The sequence below is a fragment of the Sorex fumeus genome, unplaced genomic scaffold (genome assembly GCF_029834395.1).
Source record: "Sorex fumeus unplaced genomic scaffold, SorFum_2.1 ptg000054l, whole genome shotgun sequence".
Classification (NCBI taxonomy): domain Eukaryota; kingdom Metazoa; phylum Chordata; class Mammalia; order Eulipotyphla; family Soricidae; genus Sorex; species Sorex fumeus.
The window spans coordinates 47,798,557-47,820,830 of NW_026606111.1; the positions used below are offsets into that span (position 1 = coordinate 47,798,557).

Genomic DNA, 22,274 nt, shown 5'->3' on the forward strand with positions numbered 1-22,274 from the left:
TGTTTTCCAGCCTTTGACTTTGAGCCCATGGTTGCTTTGATTATTCAGATATTTTTCTTGCAGGCAGCAGAATGTTGGGTTCAGTTTTCTATTTCATCCTGCCATCCTGTGCCTCTGAATTGGTGTACTTAGTCCATTGACATTGAGAGAGATCATTGTGATGGGGATTTTTGCTATCTTTATGTCGAAATTTTGAGTATTTGTGGGGCTTGTCTTAGCTTAAAGTAGCCCTGTTAATTCTTAATGCAACAAAAATATGGAACACTTTACAAGTTGGCCTGTCATCTCTGTGTAAGGATCATGCTAATCTCTGTATCATTTCAATTTTAGTATATGTGTTGCCAAACTGAGTATAAGAGCTGATTTTTTTCCCTATTTTTCTCTTCTGATTTCTTTGAGTGTTGTCCTTACTCACTCCTATGGCAGACAGTGATTCCCAATCTAGGAAGGTATTTCAAAGCAGCTTGAAGTGATAAATTTAGAACATTAATGTCCCAGAAGGAAAAGTCTGGTTTTTACCATATTATCTTTTACCATACCCAGGGCATAAGTTTTGCAAAATAATTCTTTTGGAAGGTGGTGTATCAGTCTTGTTTAATGCTCTACCCTGAAACCTTCATTAAGAAAATTAAACTGGAGCCTTTTGATATTCTCACCTCGGTCCCGTGTACATCTCCAGAAAACAGTGGATTGCGTTGTCCGCACTTTGACCACCTTGAAAGTAAGTAGGATTTTTCTCCTGAAGGAAGAGGTGAGAAGCATATTGATGATTTCATTCCACCTTATTACAAGTTCAACTTGAAGGGAAGGTGAGACTCATGAGGCTCCTGTAAAGGACATAAAAGGGGTCTCAATGTAGTTTAATGGCCAAGACACATTAACAACACAGATGACTCAAAGTAACCTGTGTGCATCTTTGTGTGTATAGTGAGTTTTATATCTACTCATAGTGATTCTCAGTCATTCCACATGGGCAAAACAGACCTGTAATTAAAAATCTAGTTCCCTGAGCAGAATGGGCTTTCTTAGGTGATTGAACATGTGTGTAATATTTTATTACTAAGCACATACAACTGTTTGAATGATGTGTACTTTTCGATCTAAAATTAAGTCTAAGTATCTCTGAAATGACGGTCTCCTGACGCCGCACCTGGCTTTCCTCACCAGGGCCCCTTGGAGTGTGTGGGTTGTGTTTCCCTCACCACCCCGAGCAGAGACCTGACAGCTGAAGACCTCTGCAACCAGCAATAGGTATGCTTAAGACCACTCTCACCACACTTGAAGGAGCCTCATGCATGAAGAACTGGCAGAGGAACCCAGGTGTGCGGGACCCGGGGCTGAGATATTCAAGTCTGCTCGGACCAAGAATGGGCCTCCTCCATCCAGATCCCCCATCTTCCAGTAGCTAAGGGTTACACCCCCGGACTGCCTCTGGAGCCATGTAATTCCATCAATGGCCAAGATCCAGAGACTGGATCTTGTTGATTAGACAACAACTCATATTGTCCAGTTCTCTTTCTCGGAGAACATGGCAGGTTACCAAGCGTATCTTGCCTACATGGCAGAGACTGGCAAGCTACCCGTGGTGTATTCTATATGCCAAAACCCAGAAACAATGAAGTATCTCATTTCCCTGACCGTGAAAAAACCTCCAATGTGGTACTTGCTAAAATCTGAGGGCTAGGACGAATGGAGATGTAACTGGTGCCTGCTCAAGGAAATCGTTCTCCACCACCAATGATACCAGTATTCCTCCCACCATGCCCCCAAACGTGCCTTTGTGGCAGGGCATTCTCTTTTGTTCTCTGGGGCCATGGCATGCCAGAGAGCCACTCGTGGTGGGCAACTCATGGTCTTGGCTGGCTGGACGAATGGGCTGGTTTCACCCCTCACCCCCAATCCCACGAGGATGTAGTTGCCCTGTCACCCTAGCTCATACCTGGCTGTCCAATAGTCTCTGAGGTGGTGGGAATCGTGCCGCCAGTGGGGAGAAAGGCAGAAGCGACAAATACCCTTTCCCACCTGAGGGAGAATGGTGCCGTAGCTTAATGCATAGTTCAGTCACATTTCTGCCAAAAGCCTCTGGGTTCTGAATTGGTTCCACGTGCCTCTGGTGCTGTGGTCGTGCCGGATAGCCTCTTGTGGGGGTCAAATCGTGATCTTGGTGGGGCAGAAAGAATGGCTCTATGGTCTACTTTTGTCATGCATCTCCCACCCAGAGCGGGTCCTCCAAATACCCTTTAGTGGGTGTTCTGACCTCTATCTGAGCTGCCTTTCCCCCCAGCATGTGATGCCGGCTTCCAAGGCCTGGAGCATACCTCCTAGTCCTTATCACTCTATTCTTGGGTATTAGTCTCTCATTCTGTTACTTTATATTCCACAGATGAGTACAACCTTTCAATGTCCGTCCATATCTTTCTGACTCATTTCACTTTCTATGTTGATTCACTTTATGCAAATTTCATGACTTCTTCTTTTCTAACAGCTGCATAGTATTCCACTGTGTAGATGAAACAAAGTGTTATTAACAAGTCATCTGTTCTTGGGCACTAGGTTTTTTTTTCCCCAGATTTTGGCTATTGTGAACAGTGCAGCAATGAACATACAAGTGCAGATGTCATTTCGGCTGTACTTTTTTGCCTCTCCAGGCTATATTTCCAGGAGTGATATTGCTGGGTCAAATGGGAGCTCAATTTCTAGTATTCGGAGAACTGTTCATACTGTTTTCCAAAATGGCTGAACCTGTCCGCATTTCCACCAGCAGTGAAGGAGAGTCCCTTTTTCCCCACATCCATGGCAACACCGGTAGCTTTTGTTCTTTTGGATGTGGGTCAGTTTCAGTGGTGTGAGGTGATATCTCTTTGTTGGTTGGACCTGCATTTCCCTGATGATTAGTGATGAAGAGCATTTTTCATGTGCCTTTTGGCCATTCGGTATCTTCTTTGAGAAAGTTACTGTTCATTTCATCATCCCATTTTCTGATGGGGTTGCATGATTTCTTCTTGTAGAGTTCAACAAGTGCCTTGTATATCATTGATATCAACCCCTTATTACATAGGCATTGGGTGAATATCCTTTCCCATTCTGTAGATTGTCTTTGTATTCTGGTCACTGTTTCTTTTGAGGTGCAGAAGCTACTTAATTTAAGATAGTCCCCTTTGTTCATCTCTGTTTTCACTTTTTTGGCCAGTGGCATGTTATCTTTGAAGATACCTTTAGCTTCAATGTCGTGGAGGGTTTTGCCCACCTTGTCTTCAATGTACCTGATGAATTCTGTTCTGATGTTGAGGTCTTTGACCCATTTTCATCTGACTTTTGTGCTTGCTGTTAGGTAGAGGTTTGAGCCCATTTTATTGCATGTCGCTGTCCAGTTTTTCCAGCACCGTTTGTTAAAGAAGTCTTTCTTGCTCCACTTCACATTTATTGCTCCCTTATCAAAGATTAGATGAACATATATTTGAAGGTGTGTGTCAGTATATTCAATGATGTTCCATTGGTCGGCGGCTTTGCCTTTGTTCCAGTACCATGCTGTTTTAATTATTATCGCTTTGTAGTAGAGTTCGAGGTTGGGGAAGGTGAGGCCTCCCATCGTCTTTGTCCCAAGAATTGCTTTAGCTATTCGTGGGCGTTTGTTGTTCCATATGAATTTCAGGAGTGATTGATAAACTTCTTTGAAGAATATTATGGGTATCTTTATAGGGATCGCATTGAATTTGTACAATGCCTTGGGGAGTATTGTCATTTTGACAATGTTAATTCTCCCAATACATAAGCAGGAGATATGTTTCCATTTCTTCGTTTCCTCTTATTTTCTGTTGTATAGGTCCTTTACTTCCTTAGTTAAGGTGATTCTGAGATACTTGATTTTCTGAGGCATGATTGTGAATGGGTTGCTTTCTTCATGTCACTTTCTTCTCTCTCATTATTTGCATATAGAAAAGCCATAGACTTTTAGGTATTCATTTTATAGCCTGCAACTTTTCCATATAAATCTCTTGTTTCTAGGAGTTTTTTGGTAGAGGTTTTAGAATTCTCTAAATATAGTATCACGTCTTCTGTGAATAGTGAGAGCCTGATTTCTACTTTTCCTACATGACTGCCCTTAATATCTTTTTTTATATAACTCCTATTGCAAGTACTTCCAGTACTATATTCAACAGAAGTGCCAAAATGAATTTTTTTCTTTTTGGGTCACACCCTGCGATGCTCAGGAGTTATTCCTGGTTCATGCACTCAGGAATTACTCCTGGCGGTACTCGAGGGACCATATGGGATGCTGGGAATCGAACTTAGTTTGGTTGCGTGCAAGGCAAATGTCCTACCCCCTGTGCTATTGCTCCAGCCCCCAAAATGAATTTTTACTAAACACTTTCTATCTGTAAATTTCTATGCTAAGAACAGTGGTATAAACGGTGATATCTGAGTAATTTACAAGTAGATTATGAAGACAGATAATATAAAGAATTTCTTTGTATGAATTTCCAGAATGTGTAGCTTTTATTAAATATATTAAGAATGAACCGGAGGTCTTGATTATACCATGAAAATGATTTCCCTGTTAGAAGTTACCCTTCTAAAATGCAATAAAGTGACACATTTTGAAAATGTTGATTATTCGTTCATTAATTCAATGAATATTTATTAGTCTGGGGGTGCAGTGCCTCCAGGAAGTCAACCTGCACGCTCGAGGTGAGTGTATCTACAGTCTAACGGTGCCATCATGCTGCCTGATAACCCCAGATTTCCACTGTGCCTCTGGCTGGATCCCAACACCTCAGGACTAAGTTTCCCAAGAAATTAAACGCCCAAAAGATATGAGGGAGTCATGTTCACAAACCACCCCTGGCTCAGCTATACAAGCTAATGTATTGGTCTTGCTTAAGTGACCCATAAATAAATCTTGAAAGAGATCAAAAGTCACAGTTAACCTTGGACCTGCACACGGCAGAACATACTAGGGTAAATCGGAGGGAGGCAGGTTAGTTTGTTGCCCACGCAACCAGAACTCAGGTCAGCCACTTGCTCCCACAAACCAAAATCTCTACCATGCCCTAGTCTCATTACATCGTCTCAGGATGGATTTCACTGAAATATAACAGCTGAAATTTCGGATATGCGGGTTTTGTGACTGAAATCTCTAGGCTTTCTCTGAGTCAGGATGGGCAGCCCACCCTCACTGCCTTGTACTTATGGAAGCCGCAGCAGTCATGTCCATACCTCAAAGCAACTCCAGCCTTACCTTCCTGATAAAAATACTAAATTCCGGGGCTGAAGCGATAGCACAGTGGGTAGGGTGTTTGCCTTACATGCTGCCGACCCGGGTTCGAATATCAGCATCCCATATGATTCCTTGAGCTCGGCCAGGAGTAATTCCTGAGTGCAGAGCCAGGAATAACTCCTGAGCATCGCCGGATGTGACCCCCCAATAAAAATACTAAATTCCTTAAACAAACATGATGACCTCTTAGTACCTGTATGAGAACCATAATGCACAAAATTAAAAGGAGAGAGAAAGAATTTAAAGAGCCTGCCATAGAGACAGGCTGGGGGTGGGGTAGGGTGTTGGGGGATGTTGTAGGGAACCAGGGACATTGGTGGTGGGAAATTCACACTAGTGGAGGGAAGCATGTTGGATCGTTGTATGACTGGAAGCAAATTATGAATAGTTTGTAATGGTCTAACTCACAGATATTCAATAAAAATTTAAAAATATATATCCTTAATTGGTATCTCAGACTACTGTTAGAACTTTAAAAACCAGCATATCTATTTTTGTGTTCTCAGTAGAAAAAAAAAATGTTACTCACCTGTAGGTGCCAATAGCTTGAAGAATGCTAAACCCAAAGATACATCAATGCTGGCCTCTGGCATGAATACTGTAATTGCAGTTATGTTATGTTTTAGAATCAGTTCATGGACAAGAAGTCAAGAGAAGCAGTGGCAAAGAGCAACAATGTTGAATGGATAATGTTTGAGGAGCTTGCAAGGGAGGCGGAAAGATTTGGCATGAGAAGAGGGAAAAAAAACGAAGAGTTAAGTATTAATAAGTATCATGACAAAAATGCAAGGGAGGTCATTTTTTGGCAATCGTCACACTCTGTAGAGCTTTTGGTGAGGATAAGTATTAGAAAGTATCTTTCCCATTTAGTGGTAAAAAGGTAACTTTGATGGGTACATTTAAAAATTACTTTAAAAATTAGAATCACCAAGAGATACACAGTTACAAGGTTGCTCATAATTGAGTTTCAGTCATATAATGTTCTAGCACCCTTCCAGAAAAATGGGGGTGTTTTTGAAGGAATATCCCTGGTGCGAAGACTAGGGCATCTGAATCTTAACACATTTCACCAAATATATGATCTGTACTCACATGATTTACACTCTCTCCCCTGATCTTTGATTTACGTTTTCATGCAATATTTCCTTGTGAAACTCACCAGAAGTGAGTGTCCCTATTTTAGACAAGTACATGTTTCTCTGACATTATATATATATATATATATATATATATATATATATATATATTTGTGTTCACTGTAGGAAAAATATATTACTCACCTGTGTGCCAATATCTTGAAGAATGCTAAACCCAAAGATACATCAATGACTGTCTTTGGCCTGAATACTGTAATTGCAGCTATGTTATGTTTTAGAATCAGTTCGTGGACAAGACTTCAAGAGGAGCAGTGGCAAAGTTGCATTAATGTTGAATGGATAATGTTTCAGGAGCTTGCAAGGGAGACGGGAAGATTTGGCATGAGAAGAGGGAAAAAAAACGAAGAGTTAAGTATTAATAAGTATCATGACAAAAATGCAAGGGAGGACACTTTTTGGCAATCATCACACTCTGTTGAGCTTTTGGTGAGGATAAGTATTAGAAAGTATGTTTCCCATTTAGTGGTAAAAAGGTAACTTTGATGGGTGTATTTAAATTTTACTTTAACTATTAGAATCACTAAGAGATACACAGTTACAAAGTTGCTCATAATTGAGTTTCAGTCATCTAATATTCTAGAACCTTTCCAGTATATTGGGGGCAGTTTTGAAGGAATATCCCTGGTGCGAAGACTAGGGCATCTGAATCTTAACACATTTCACCCAATATATGATCTGTACTCACATGATTTACACTGTCTCCCCTGCTCTTTGATTTATGTTTTCATGCAATATTTCCTTGAGAACCTCACCTCAAGTGAGGGTCCCTATTTAAGACAAGTACATATTTCTGGGGCATTATATATTTTTTGGTTGCTGGGAGAGTCTCTAAAGCAATGCTCAGGAGGTGTGGGGGCCCCACAGGTAATTCTCAGAAAACGTGTCCATGGTGCTTGGGGTCCTCTGAGGCTATACAGCCTTTGATACTCTGGCAATCCGGTGGTGCCGGGAGTCAAATTGAGAGCATGTGAGACAAGTTCCATAAGCACTACACTATCTCCTGCAGCCCTGGGTATTAGATTTATGTCAGCATTCCGAGGTCCTCCCTTTTGTCAGAAAGCAGAGACTTGTGCAGGAGAAAGTGGAAGAGACCTTAGGGTTTAGCTAGGTTGACTGAGTAGAAGGTGATACCATTAAGATTGGAACAGAAAGTAAAAGTAAAACAAGAGAAACATCTAACAATAGCAAAGAGGGCTATAGTACTCAAAAAGTTTAGAAACAGGCACATTGGCAAGTAGTTTTAAAAAGCATCCAGGAGAGAATATAGTATTGTGAGTGAACGAATCTACTCTATGGATTCATCTCATCCTTGAAATGGAAAAGGACAATGTGTTACAGTTACAAATTTACAAATAAGATATATACCATCATATATTTCATCATATATTTCTGCTGTGTTCCTATGCTTTACCAAGTATTATTCTAATTTTTAAATTTACTTTAATCATTAAAAGAGTATTTCACTACATTAATCTTTTTAATGAAATGTTTCATTAAAAATGTTTTTTAAAAAATTATTTAAAATGATTTATTAAAATGTTATTTAAAAAAGAAACATGTGGGCCACATAGTTAGTGCTATATGTAGAGGGTTTGTATGCAGCGAATCTGAGTTCAATCCCCAGAATCCTGAGCCTTCCAGAAGTGATCTCTGCATACAGAGTCAAAAGTGAGCCCAGAACACATATGGGTGCGCTCCATTCGCCACAAAAAAGGAAGAAAAGAAAAACATATAACTGATTCTTGAGTAACATAAAGGTTAAGGGTGCTAATTCCTATATAACTTTTGAAAGTCCCCAAACTTAATAGTCTGCTATTGACCAAGAAGATGGTTTTTTAATAGTATTTACTTACATTGTCTAAGTAGTGATATGTGTGGTATGGAAATCTGTACATTTTGATACATTTTAAAAAATTAAAATGCATTTTCTAATGGACTTTATAATACATTTGTAGTTTATAGTAATAAGTGATAAATTATATTTCTTTTTTGGGGGGTATTTGGGCCATCGTATGTGGTGCTTGGGACTTCTGACTCTGTGCTCAAGGGTTATTCCTGGTGGAGCCAGCCATTAATTTGGGTTGACTGTGTGCATGGTAATTGCTTTAACCCCTATACTAAGTCTGGGGTCCAATCAAATAAATTATCTGCATATATTTTATACATTCATGGCATACTTTTTCTTAGATTTTTTGATATATCTAGGATATATTGATCATCTTTAGGAAAAGATATTACCTGATTTTTAAATATTTGTAATTTGTGGGGAAATTTTAATTTCTCATTTTAATTTGTGCTCTTTGTCTACTAGTGAGCTTGAAAATTGTTCTTGTGTGGTACTACATGGAAAATAGTATGCTAAGCGAAATGAGTCAGAAAGAGAGGGACAGACATAGAAAGGTTGCATTCATCTGGGTAACATAAAGTAACAAAATAAGAGACTAACACCCAAGAACAGCTGTGATAAATACCAGGTTGTTCACTCCATGGCTTAGAGGCCAGCTGCATTATCTAGGGGTAAAGGCAGCACAGATAGAGAAGGGAGCACCCAATAAAGGGTGCTGGGAAGATCTGCCCAGGAAGGGAGATGCCTGCTTAAAGTAGTCTATGAACGGAACATGATTGCCACCCAGTGTTTCTTCTGCAGACCACAGCAACCAAAAGGAGAGATAGAACAAAAGGGAGTGCCCTACCAAAGAGGCAGAGTGGGATGGGGATGGGGTTTGGGTAGGATACTGGGATTGTTTGGAGTGGAGAATGGGCACTGGTGGTGGGATGGGACCCAATCATTGTATAACTGAAACCCAAGCACAACAACTAGTAAGTCTACAGCTGTACCTCATGGTGGTTCACTAAAGAAGCAAAAAAAAAAATTAAAAAAAGGAAATTGCTCTTGTGTTTACTAGTCATTTACACTTCTTACAATACAGATTATATGATCATAGTTTGTGCTTATTTTTTCTATACAAGTTTACTAGCTAAATACTGATTTATTTCACAGCACTAATTTATTAAAAACATTCATTCTTTGCCTATCATATTAATTGCCAGAATTTGTTGGTTTTACTTGTTTTTTGATCAAGTAATTTGAATTTTAAACTTTTCTTTCAGATTGCAAAATTTTGACACAAATGAGCATATGTTTTTCTTTACCTTCTACAGTTTTAAACTGAGAACAACTGTTTGTTTTGTACAAATAAGATACCTGTGCATTTTCAATTTCTTCTCATTATATTTACATTTTAACATATCTCGATTCATCTACAACTTATCATAGTAAGTGTTGTCATATTGAAAGAAATCACCATTTTTTTTCAATCATAGCACTGTAGCACTATGCTCCCGCGATGCCTCAATTCGCTCAAGCAGGAACCAGTAACATCTTACAAGAAATTGTGAGACTTGTTGCCACTGGTTTTGGCCTATCGAATACGTCATGGCTAGCTTGCCAAGCTTTTGCTTTATGGACAAGATACTCTGGGTAGCTTGAAGGGCAGAGGAATCGGAATCAGGATTGGCCTCCTGTAAGGCAAATGCCCTACCCGCTGTGCTTTAAACGTTATATAAAATATACTAGTAATACCAAATGTTGTTTCTTTAACAGTGCAATATAAACGATTTTTTAGTAATTTTCTTGATTTATTAATGAAATATGTAAGCTCTTGAGTATAATGGGAGTATTTTTCTAACAGAAGAGTTTGACGAAGGTGAAACTGTTATAACTGTCTTATAGGATTCCATCTCCTTAGCCTGCTTCATTCTACATCTCTCTCTATCCAATCCGGTCTTCTTCTTGGGAATCTGACCTCCTGATTGCCTAGCCTCTACCTTTCAACTGCCTACTTTATGACATCATTCTCCCACCCATCCAACTACCAACTGGTAGAATCTTGGGGTTCCCATGCAGTTGTTTGTAAACAAATTTGAATCATCATGGCAAGTGACCAGTGACCAATCACCAATCACCAGTGACCAGTCATCTGTACTGGACACTTTTGGTCTTAAGCCGCTTCAGTGTTCAGACGTACTCTCGTACCGTCTCCTCTTCTCGTCTACCTTTCATCGGTATTTCCTCTTCTCTGACCATGGCAGGTAAGGAATAATACATTTCAACGCTTTTCATTAGATATATCATCCATAAACTTAGCAGTAAAATAAAAAACAACATGTAGTAATGAAAGAAAGTATTCAAGTAGAATTTTATAAGCCTCATTTTAGCTTGACTTGGACATTTGCTGTGTGATTTTAGACATTGGCTTTCGTTCTCTCATATACAAAGTGCTTTTGCTCATTGATTACATTATATTTTAGAAATGTTTACAAGCTCAAATACACACACATATATATGTATGAGTATTGATTCTCTGTGTTTCTTTTTCCTTTTAATAGTGAATTTTACATTATATCCATTGAAAAAATATAAATCAGAGACAGTATTTTTACAGAAACAGAAAATGTAGATGCTGTGGAAAACTGTTAATATATACTAGAATGTTTTCTCTGTAATGGTCTCTCCACTTGTATTTATACTTCAGTATTTTAAATATAGTGCCATTACACAGTAATAATCATTGATCTATGAGTTTTATATTTAAACCAGGTATTAAGAAAATATGGGGCATGGGGAAGGTGTGGAGTGCTGAGTGGTAGAGAGGCAAGCCCTCAAAGGTAAGAAAGTTTGGGATCACTTTCTTCAAATATTGACCAATAGAATCCAAGACGATATGAGGGAGAATAAAATAGGAAAGAAAGAAAGAAAGAAAGAAAGAAAGAAAGAAAGAAAGAAAGAAAGAAAGAAAGAAGAAAGAAAGAAAGAAAGAAAGAAAGAAAGAAAGAAAGAAAGAAAGAAAGAAAGAATATAGACAGCGATTATCAAGGAAGGGGAAAACGTTTGGACAGAATGTTGAAGAGAACCAAAGATTTAAAATCAAAAAAGAAAGAATACATATTAAATATTCTGAGATAAATACACTGAGAACAAGTCAAAGCAATTTACTTCAAAAAATGCCAGGACTAGAAAGTATACTATGCCTTGAATAGGGTACCATAAGAAAAGCAGTTTTTCAGAAAGCCATCCTTGCTGGCTTTTTTCCTTATTATCTCTTAGAACACAGTACATGGTACTTGACAATTTGGCGTATAAACCTGCTTCAGAAGTGATGCTTCCCATAAATACCTAGTAGTGCTTATTTAAGGCGGTGGAAGAAAACGGAATCTTCAATGGTTTTATTACGTTCTGGTTTTTAAGTACATGTACTCGCTGCCATTTAAATTAAAAAAAATGGTATATTTTAACTTGAATCAGGAGATTTGATTCATTTGTGTGGTAAGTAGGTTCCAGGTTAAAGGTGCTTGTCATATTTACAAATATTATTTCATGTGATTTTTTCTTCCTTACATGAGAATATTTTGATAATAGTCAACTTCTGTTTTTAGATCCTAAGAGGACATAGAAAAATCAAGTCTCACATGTCTAATTGCATATTTTTGTCATATTTGTGAATTCTGAGTTTTCCTACATTAAAGATATTTTATTGGATTTGGTGCTCATTTATTAAACATTGAGAAGAACGTTTTCCTGACTGAAAAAGATAATTCTAATCTAGGTGTTGAAATTAAATTTGTAATATTTTGTGATCACTTTTTAAATGAACTTTTGTGTTTCTTGTGTGATCAAGTGAAATCCTATGCTATGTTTAACAGGTATTGTTTGCTGGTTAATATTCAAAGGTATTGATGAAAATAATTTTTTTGTACTTTTGAAGTTTCTTTCTGTATTTTACTCATTTAAAACATTTCTTGTCTATGAAATACAATCACATTTATTCCTATTTTCTTTTTGTTATGCAGTTACTGGTAAATCTTTTCTGTTTGATGGACTGGTAAAGTGTGCACTCAAAAATCACCTTCTATTCCATTTTTTGGCTAGGTTTTTTTCTAAAATAGAATAGACTCTTCATATTGTATATGTGGAACAATTTTTTAATAACCTTATTGGACTGTTTTATTTGGTTTTGTTTGAGACCACATCCACTGTTATTCAGGGCTTACTCTTGGGTCTGCTCTCAATAACTTACTGTACTATGCTGCTTGCTACAGAGCCCAGATTTCATTGATATCTATATACTTCTTTTTCAGTTCTGTGATACATATTTTTCATTATGTTTTCTTTATACTTCCTCCTATGTAAACCACAGGAAATGGAAAAATTATATTCATGTATGCATTATTATTCTTAGAGTTATTAATAACTACATTTTAGATAAACAACTTAAGACACAGAATTTAAATAAAGTTTTCCTTCCAAAAACATTTCTTGGGAAAAACTCAAGTAGTCATTTTTTAAGTGGATCAAAACTCAGCGTAACCTTCAATGCATCAACAAGATTAAGTCATAAGTGAACCGTAAGTAACAGATATTCATTGCACAAGTCAAATGGAAACCTGATGATTACAATGGTAATAGTTGTAAAGATCCCAAATGCCTATATTAAAGTAAGGTATCTTCCTAACCATTTCTGCAAAGTAGTGATCATGCAGAGTCTTGGAAAAAAGTCCACATGGTTAGGTTCTGTAACTTGGAAATTCATAAGGGACAGAGAGATAGTACTGGATAGGGGATGAGTCACTTGCCTTGTACACAGCCAATCTAGTTGAATCTCTGTCACTGCATACACTCTTCTGAATGTTATAAGGGGTCACTCCAGTGTGTAGAGCCAGAAAGAGCCCAAGATCACTGTCAGTTATTGGTCCAAACTATACTCCTTACCACGCCCAACAAAAATGATTGGAAAACATGAAGTCGCTTTGTCATTTCTGGCCCTCAGGTTTCTTCTTGTCCAGAGAATGTTACCCATTCTCCTAGACTTCCTAGTTTGGAAAAGCTTGCCTTATAGGAAATAACATATTAGTCCATAGGAGAGCAAGCTTCAGGCATTGCTAGGGTAAGGAGAAACTATCTGTAAGCATGAAATCCAGTTACGGACAAGATCACCTGGTTCTTCTACAGTTCTGGGTTTATTTGGGAGCACGATATCAAATATACAAAGTGCCAAAAGATTCCAGGCTTTGAATCACCCCAAATTGTTGGAATTTTGGAAACTCAATTGATTGTTGGTACTAGAAGCATCTCAATGGCTTAAATTTGAAGTTAATATTGTTCCTCTCAGCATTGCAGGAGATTATTAGTCTCACAGAATTTTTTCATCACCCTCTTGTTCCTTACAGAAAATTTTCAAAATCCATCTGTATTGGGAACTGCCCATACTCTGCAGCTTTCCTTTCCCGTGGTGAACGATGCAGCTTCCCTAACAGGAAGTGTCTGCAATTACTCCAGATTACTGCTCCAGCTGGTAGTTCTTCTTGGCTCCTGCCCTCAGCCTCTGGCACCTCTTTCCAAAAACTGATGGATAGTGCCTAACTTTACCAATATTTCAGCACAACAATGCTATCTGGAGTGTTTAACCAGAGTCATATATCCACCTCAGCTTCTTCCTATACTAGTGTTTTGGAATGGTATAATTCAGGAAGTGCTGAAATGAAGTCTTCTATGGGAGACTTTTCTGTGACTGTCCTTGACCAAGACACCGCTGTCTCTTCCATGTCTAAGGCAGCTCGCTATGAGAGAACCCTAGATACCTACAACACGCTGTCTGTGTACCCATCGCTTTCTGCCAGTCTTGTTGAGAAAACACCATCTCAGTTTCCATATCAGAGTCAAAGTCTGTCACTTCTCCCCCAGGACCGAATCCAGGTGTATTACAATCATCAAGGCTCTCTGGGAACTCTCCTTTCTGGCCTGCAGTCCTATGACTCTATGTCATACACAGGACAAAACGGCTCTGCCCCCCAAGCTTACAGCAACTCATCTAGAGAAATGGTTATGGTTCTGAAGGAGGTCCAGCCGCCAAATAACCAAACACCAACCTCCTCCTCTGGAATCGACTTCTCTGTGTCTGCTCAACCCATCACAGAATCGAGTTATCAAGGTGAGTTAAACTGAGAGGAGGGAAATAAAATTCAAAAATTGGGGTCAAAAAAGAGGAAAACTGTCCATAGACAGGTGGTATTTAAATACACTGAGATTTTTAAGTTTATGAAATGAAGTTAACTAAACTAAGTTCATGTTTACTCCCCTCACTCATTTTACAACATGTTATTTTCACACTCAACATAAGAGCTGCTAATGGAGATTGGAAGTTATGATAGCATAATGGATATCTAGGTTTCATATAATGAAACTTCAGGAGCTCACAAAGGAATGCCACAGTTTTTCCCTAGTTATTTCATATATTTTTAAAATTTTTATTAGTTAAACATCATGAGGCATAGTTGTAGACTTACAAATTATTGTGCTTAGATTTCATTTATACAAAGATGTAGTACCTATCCCTCCACCAGTACCCATTCTCCACCACCAAGGATCCCACTATTCCTCCCAACACCCATCGCCCCAATCCCTCCCAGCCTCTGTGGCAGGGAATGCCACATTTTACACTGGTCTAGTTCAGCAGTCCTCCAGAATTACCACACCAAAAGTAAAATACATGTCTTAAACTAGTATTTTCTTATTTTCTTAAGAAGTTTCAGAACTCTTATTGTAATGGGACCTCTTTAACTTTCCATTCCATTAATGAACAGCAAGGTTCTGAATACACTTGTGGTTCAGAGATTCTGTCTCAAATCATGAAACCTACAAACTGTATTTTAGCGCAAATATCATGCTGAATTAGTGCTTCATTCATACTCTTATTCTATGATATTAACGTCCTTTTATTTTTCCATGAAAGTGAATAAATTGAGAGTAAAATACATTACAATGCTAAGCTCTGTATGGCACGTATTAGTTGAAAAGACTGTAATTTTTCTTTAAAAAAATCTTTTGTTTGTAGGAGGTTGAATCTGTGTCACAGTCCGAAGTGCTCAGGGATTAGTCCAGGGTCTGTGCTAGGGATCACTGCTGAAGATGCTTAGGAGATCATACGGGATACGAAAGATCAAACTGAGGTCAGCTGTGCGCAGAGCCAGTGCCTTACCAAATGGACTATCCCTCTGTCCAAAGTCTCTTATTTTTAAAGTTAGGTTACACAGAAACTCAAATACAAAGAAAACCAAAAAACAACAGCACCACATGACAAACAGTAAGAACTACAACATTTACCCTCAATCTTCAAGCACAGGGCCTTGTCCATTATCCGTAGAATACCCAGTAAAAATGCCTTGCCTGTTGCTGGTAGGTGCACAGTTGTTGTACCACTAGTTTTGTGGAGGGAATATCTCATTTCGCAGGCACTGATTTCTTCCTTCCTTCCTTTGTACTGAAGAATTTACTGGGGATGGAGACTTCCCTGGCATGGAAACCTTCAGGTCAGACATTTGGTCTGACACAAATTTCCAAATTTCCCACATGTTGCAGTAGCAGGATTCAAAGACCTGAGAGTAATCCACCACCTGAATTTGGGGAAGTTCCCATATTATCTCCAGACCAAAATAATCTGGGGCTGACCCCAACTCCCACTCAGGAACAAAAGGTTAAGAATTTTGATCAGATGAAAACTGGGCTTTCAAAACCTCTGGATACCTACCGATCCCAGTAGACCTAAATCAATGAAAAGATCTGCAGGTAATGAACACCACTGACACCATGACTCTGAAGCAGGTGCAAGAAAATTCAAGTGTCACTAAGGCGACCTCCCATGCAAAATGGAAGAACAAAAAGGAGGCTTCTGAACCTCTTGAGGGAGAACCCAAGAGCAAAATCCAGCCAAAGGTCCGAGAATGCTTGCTAGGGGGAGCGGGGATTGTTCCTAATGCTGCAGTCAGTGAGAGGTGTCCTTTGACCACGGCCAAGACTAACAGCAAACCTCACAAAGCTGCCTCCAGCAGGATCAGCAAGACAAAGAGCCATGGGCAGGAGAAGATAAAAAACACCATAGAAAACTCTAAGAAAGCTAAGGAGTATAAGCAGCCAGGGAACAAGGTAAAGGCAGAAGAAAAGCCCTCCAAACATTAGATGAAACGCAAGAAAAGTCAACCTGAGCTTTGCCAAGAGGCCGTTAAAAAGCCCCGCCTCTACCTAGGCATACACATGCTGGATTCTGTCCAAATTTGGAATAGGCTGAGGAAGGCAGATGAGTCTAAGATGACCAGAAGAGAAGTAAAATTCTCCGTGGAAGCTGTGTTTACGCCTCATGGCCACCTTTGGAAAATAACCAAACTTGAGACACATCACTAAAAGGTTTGGGGGGTCTATCCATAAATGAAGGTTGGGGGATGCGAACACATACACTGGGGAATAAACCTACCAGATGAGTGATCAACGCCCTCGGAGTCATTCAAGGATGACTCTATACAGGGCAAAGCCAAGAGAACAGTTGCAGCATGAAGCCTGAAGATAAGCTCCTGGGAGATGCAAAGATAAGTCACCATGTCCTCAGGCCCTCTGTTCAGCATCCCTAACTGTACCATTTCACTTATCCCAACAATATTCAGAGTTGCTGTTACGGTGACACTTCACTAGCGTGTTTCAACAATTAGGTCCATTGCCTCTGTAAGTCTTTGGATTTGTAAACTCCCCAAGGTAGCCAAGTCTGCTATGAGGAAATTTTGGTGGGGGGAGATCAAATTATATTAGCTTTTGGGGCTGTTCTTTGGTCTTCCATGGTCCCTGGTGTCTGTAGTTTTCCCTAAACATCGCTTTTAACTGCAGCTCACACAAGAACCAACTTTATAAATGGCGTTATGGCTGCATTGCGGTAGGTACCGTACAAAGACATGAGTCCTAGCTCACCACTCCCAAAGCAGTTAGTAACAGGTTACCTTGAGCCTGGAAGGTTGTGATGGAAAGAGATGGTCCTAGGAGAGTTAATGGGGTGATGGATGGATGGAAAGGAAACCGGTAAGGGTAGGGAAGTGGAAATCTGGTGATCATCATGGGATAGTTGGTGGATGTTTTTCAAATACGTTAAAATATTTTTTCTAAATGAAATTCAAGAGAAAAATACGAAAATAAGATAGGTTCTAAAGAACAGTTTACATATAAGACCCAGAGAGCTGAAAGGGCTGGCATTCCTTCTGGAGCTTTCAATCATACTATTTACTAAATATGTCATTTTCACATCACTTAGCTGTGGAGAGTAATAGTGAGAAACAGAATGCCACCGGAAAAGCAAACTGGATGACCACCTTTCATAAAAGGCAGGTGGAAGGTGTTCACATGGATCCCAAGTGCAAAGATATGTTAACAGGAACATATATTTAACTAATTCTGCTTGGTACCAGTAACTACTTTGTTGAAAATGGGGGGAAATGAACGCAGTTTCTGACTGACCTGAGACTAACCAGTTAATAGATTTTCCCAGGAAATGGTAGTTGACTGGCTGGGAACAGAAAAACGTGAAAAGTGTTTTGCTACCTTAATGTATGGCTGGAGGAAATTGATCCCAGTAATCTCTTAAAACTAACAAGCTTCAACTGTCTTGAAGGAATGTTATATTCACTGAGCAAAAAATGTTGGGAGAAAAGTCTGAACTGATGGGAAAAGAGACATTAAGTGCAAAAAGAAGGGCTTGAAATTTGGGTTCCTCTGAAAACAAAGCTTGAAAAAACAAGATCTGGTGGGAAGATGATTTACTGGGAATGAGATCTGAGGAGGAAAAGAGTGATATCAGGGATGTGAACAAGGGAAATCCAAGTTAAGGAAGACTTAGCTAGTTGACTACCCCATGGGCAACATGGTTCCAAGACTTCCAGAAATTACCAAGGAATTTACTTTAATTTTCTTTCTTTTATATGGTCAATTACAACATGTATTCTGTGCCTTCTTCAAATACAATTTGGAGTATTCATTTCTTTCTCAATATTCTGTTCATTGGTGTAACCATCTTAAATAACTGCTGGATAACAGAATTATTGATCAGACTTATTTTTTACTTTAATGTTTAGTTGAGATTACTGAAAACTAGGTCTAAAGTAAAGTGTGTCTTGATTGGTACAAATAGAGAAAGGAGGTTTAGGGATGGAATTAGAGATTATAGTGTACCACATTCAGTTCCTAATAAAACAAATAAAGGACAGTGTCCCAGATAGACTATTGAAAAAGATATTCTTCTCCATTTAACCTGTATATTCAGCATTTTCTATATTTAATTAAAAATGAAAGAATGATCCTATATTTGGTCTTTTAAAGACATTCCAGGTTGGTTAAGGAAACAAACACTGCCTATGAAATCATAACAACTTAATCATAAAAACCAGATTAAAACATAAATTTCCAAGAATGTCAGTGCTAAGAATTATTTCCCTGGATCTCACTAGTGTACATGATAGTCATATGAATACACCTGTGTGGATACATCGCTGGTATCTAATTTAGAGAATATATATATAGAGATTAGATCACATAGCTGAGTGTGATCCCAACTTTTCTAGTCACTGCCCTGCCCCCCTACACCCAAAGACTTGTACGAATCCTTATGTATCCATGACTTTTCCTCCTCCCCTCTCCCAGAGTTTTTTAAAATTTCTTTTCCAGTACTAATGTAATGCACTTTAGAAAATCTTGAGTTAACCTTAATTTTTGTCATTTAGCCTTTATATAGAGAACCAAGAAAATCTTATTAAAAGTGTATTTTTGTATTCTTTGAAAATGGTAATAAGAACATTATCATTGAGTCCCTGAATATATATTATATAAAGAATTTTGTTAGAAATTCCCTGTACAAATCAATACTCGAAGAAATAAATAACTTCTCTGAATGAGAATGAACTGGGACATTTCAAAGTATCAATCAGTGAATCAAAGATGAATCATAGTATCCTATAACTAAAAATGATCTTGTTGTAATCTAGTCAATACCATTACATTTTTCCCTATACCAGCCGATAGCACTTTTAATTTTTTAAATTATTTTCAATTTATTTTTATTAGTGAAACACCATGAGGTATAGTTGTAGACTTACATACCTTTGTGCTTGGGTTTCAGTTATACAAGTATCAAGTACCCATCCCTCCACCAGTGCCCATTCTCCACCACCAAGGAACCCAGTGACCCTCCCACCCCCAATCTCCCCCACTCCGCCCCACCTCAGGGCATTCCCTTTTGCTTTTTCTTTGCTTTAGGGTGCTGTGGTTTGCAATGGAGGTCAATACCATTACATTTTCAAAGAAGAAAATAGGCCCCTAGATGTTCAAGACACTGCTAGTCTCCTGGGCTTCTTCCCAGCATGTATCCTGCTCCAAGCCCGCCCTTTGGAAATATGCTGGGAAGGAAAATGGATGTACCTTTCCTCACACTGACCTGAAAGACTCTTGATGATTCTCAGCCACATCAACTATTTCATTTATTGCCTGATATCACCTCCTGTCCTTTATTTTTTTAAAAAAAAAATTTGGTTTGTTTCTGGATTATAAAGAAAAAAATCTAAATGCACTAATAAAACAAAAGAAAATCAAACCTTTACACTCTGACATCAGAATTGTCCTTACAATAGGGGAAGTAAATGACTGAAATTGGTAGGGGAGTGTTGTTAGTTGGTTGTGGACTTTAGCTGGATATTTGACAGTGCATGGAGTATGAATACACAATTGCTGAGATGAGGAAGTCTGTACTTGAAGCGAATACACTTTGTAAACTAGTCATCACAATTATATGTCCATATGAAATTTATCTACATATTCTTTGTGCCTCCCTTGCATTTATGTGTTATGCATGCCTTATCCTGGCCTCAGAAATGCATCTGAGGCCACTCGGAAAATTAGTTGCGTGCCAAGTAGGGTGAGAGATGTACTAAATAATTGGAGGAGGAAGAAATATGTGTTGGAGCTCATGAGACGTGTAAGAGGAATATATAGATATGTATGTGTGTGTAAATGCACATATATATGTATAAATCTATATATGGGCTGGAGCGATAGCACAGTGGGTAAGACGATTGCCTTGCACGCGGCCAACTTGGTTTCGATTCCTCTGCTCCTCTAATAGAGCCCGGCAAGCTACTGAGAGTATCCCTCCCGCATGGCAAAGCCTGGCAAGCTACATGTGATGTATTCGACATTCTAAGAACAGTAACAACAAGTCTCACAATAGAGACGTTTCTGGTGCCCGCATAAGCAAATCGCTGAACAATGGGAGGACAGTGCTACAGTGCTATGGTTAATTCAAACGGTGTTTATGCAAAATATGAAAGAAACAAATAAATATTCTATAAAGCTGATTACACCTATTAAATTAATATAACTTTAAATAGTGTTCAGAAATGAAGTTGAAGAATTTTAAGGCTATAGAAAGATATTGACAATATATCAAGAAACACATGGATCTTTGAGGAGCAAGAACACGTAGCTCTTGTCCTATCTTAAGATCATTATTTTTTTGCTTTTATAGAATATGCTTACCCTGAGTTTTTAAAATAATTTCAGTTTTTTAGAAAGCATCATAATCAATTATATTATTTAAAAAATAAAAAAGTTGGGTTTGTAAGTGTATTCTGTATGATTGGAACCTGGGAAGTATTTTCCTATGTAAGCTACATTAAACATGATATTTATAACAGAAATACCATATGCAGTAGTATTCACAATAGCCAGAAGAAACTATGTTATACCTACACAATTGAATGCTACGCAGTTGGCAGGAAAATCACATCATGAAATTTTTTTATAAATGGATGTACACGGAAGAACATCATGCTCAATGAAATCAGTCAGAAGGAAAGGGGTATACTGATTGGACTACCCCTTTTTTGGATATAAAAAAACAGAATATGAGACTAATACCCAAGGATAGCAGAAACACAGGCCAGGAGAATTGGTCAATGGTTGGATGCTTGCCACAAGTGCTGAAGGCAGGCATGTGGAATAAAGAAGTGACTGCTATGACAATGATAGTTGGAAGTGATTACTCTGGGTGAGAACTGAGTGCTGAAAGTAGGTAAAGAAATAAACGTGAGAACCTCTCAATATCTGTATTACAATCCATAATGCCCAAAGGATGAGAGAGAGAGATAAAGAGAGAGAAAGAGGTGCCTGCCTTAGTGTAGAAACAGCAGGCTGTCAGGTGGGGTTTGAGGTTGGGAGAGGGAGTGGTGGGAGAGAAACTGGGGTAATTAGCAATGGAACTTTATACTAGTGGAGGTTGGGTGTTGAAATATCCTATGAATGAAACTGAATCATGAAAACGTTTGTAATCTGTGTCTCCTGCAGATTCAATACAAAAACATGATATTTAGTTTCTACCACCATGAATAACCTCTGAGTTTGCTGAAATTTATTTTCATCACCTTGGCTGGTCTCATTACATGGGTGCCTGTGTGGTAAAATTTTTTTTTAATTTTATGCGGACTTAAGAGACAAAACTAATGGGGTTGGGATTTATGGTGGAATGGGAGAAGAGCACAAAAATCCCTGTTGACCACAGCTCAGCAGGGTCAGCTAACTTGCGTGATGCCAGACCTCCTTCACTGATTTCCTCTTTTTATTGTGGAAAAATGAAAAGACTTTTCAGGCTGCCAGGGGGTTGTCCCCTCCAGTTTACACTATTTTCTTTTCGATCAGACCTTTTTAAAGATATTTGAAAAATTTGGAGCTTAATGATATGTTCTCATATATTTCCCCTACATTTTGTCAGTGGGAATAAATCCAGGAAGGCCAGCATGAAAAAGTTGAGGTGTATGCCTTAACCACCAATGCCAACACTAATGTAAGTATGGAACCCAAAGTACAATAGTTAAACTTCAAAATGTGTTTGTCAAGGAAATCGATGGGAATGCAGGGAGAAATGGGTCATTTTTTGGTGGAGAGATGCAGACACTGGTGGTGTGATTAGAATTGGAATATTGTA

At 38.6% G+C, this 22,274-nt stretch overlaps 1 pseudogene; it reads right to left on the reverse strand.

Moving 5' to 3' along the window:
- Window positions 1-250: 250 nt before the first annotated feature.
- Window positions 251-347, reverse strand: LOC130033744 (uncharacterized; annotated as a pseudogene).
- Window positions 348-22,274: the final 21,927 nt, after the last annotated feature.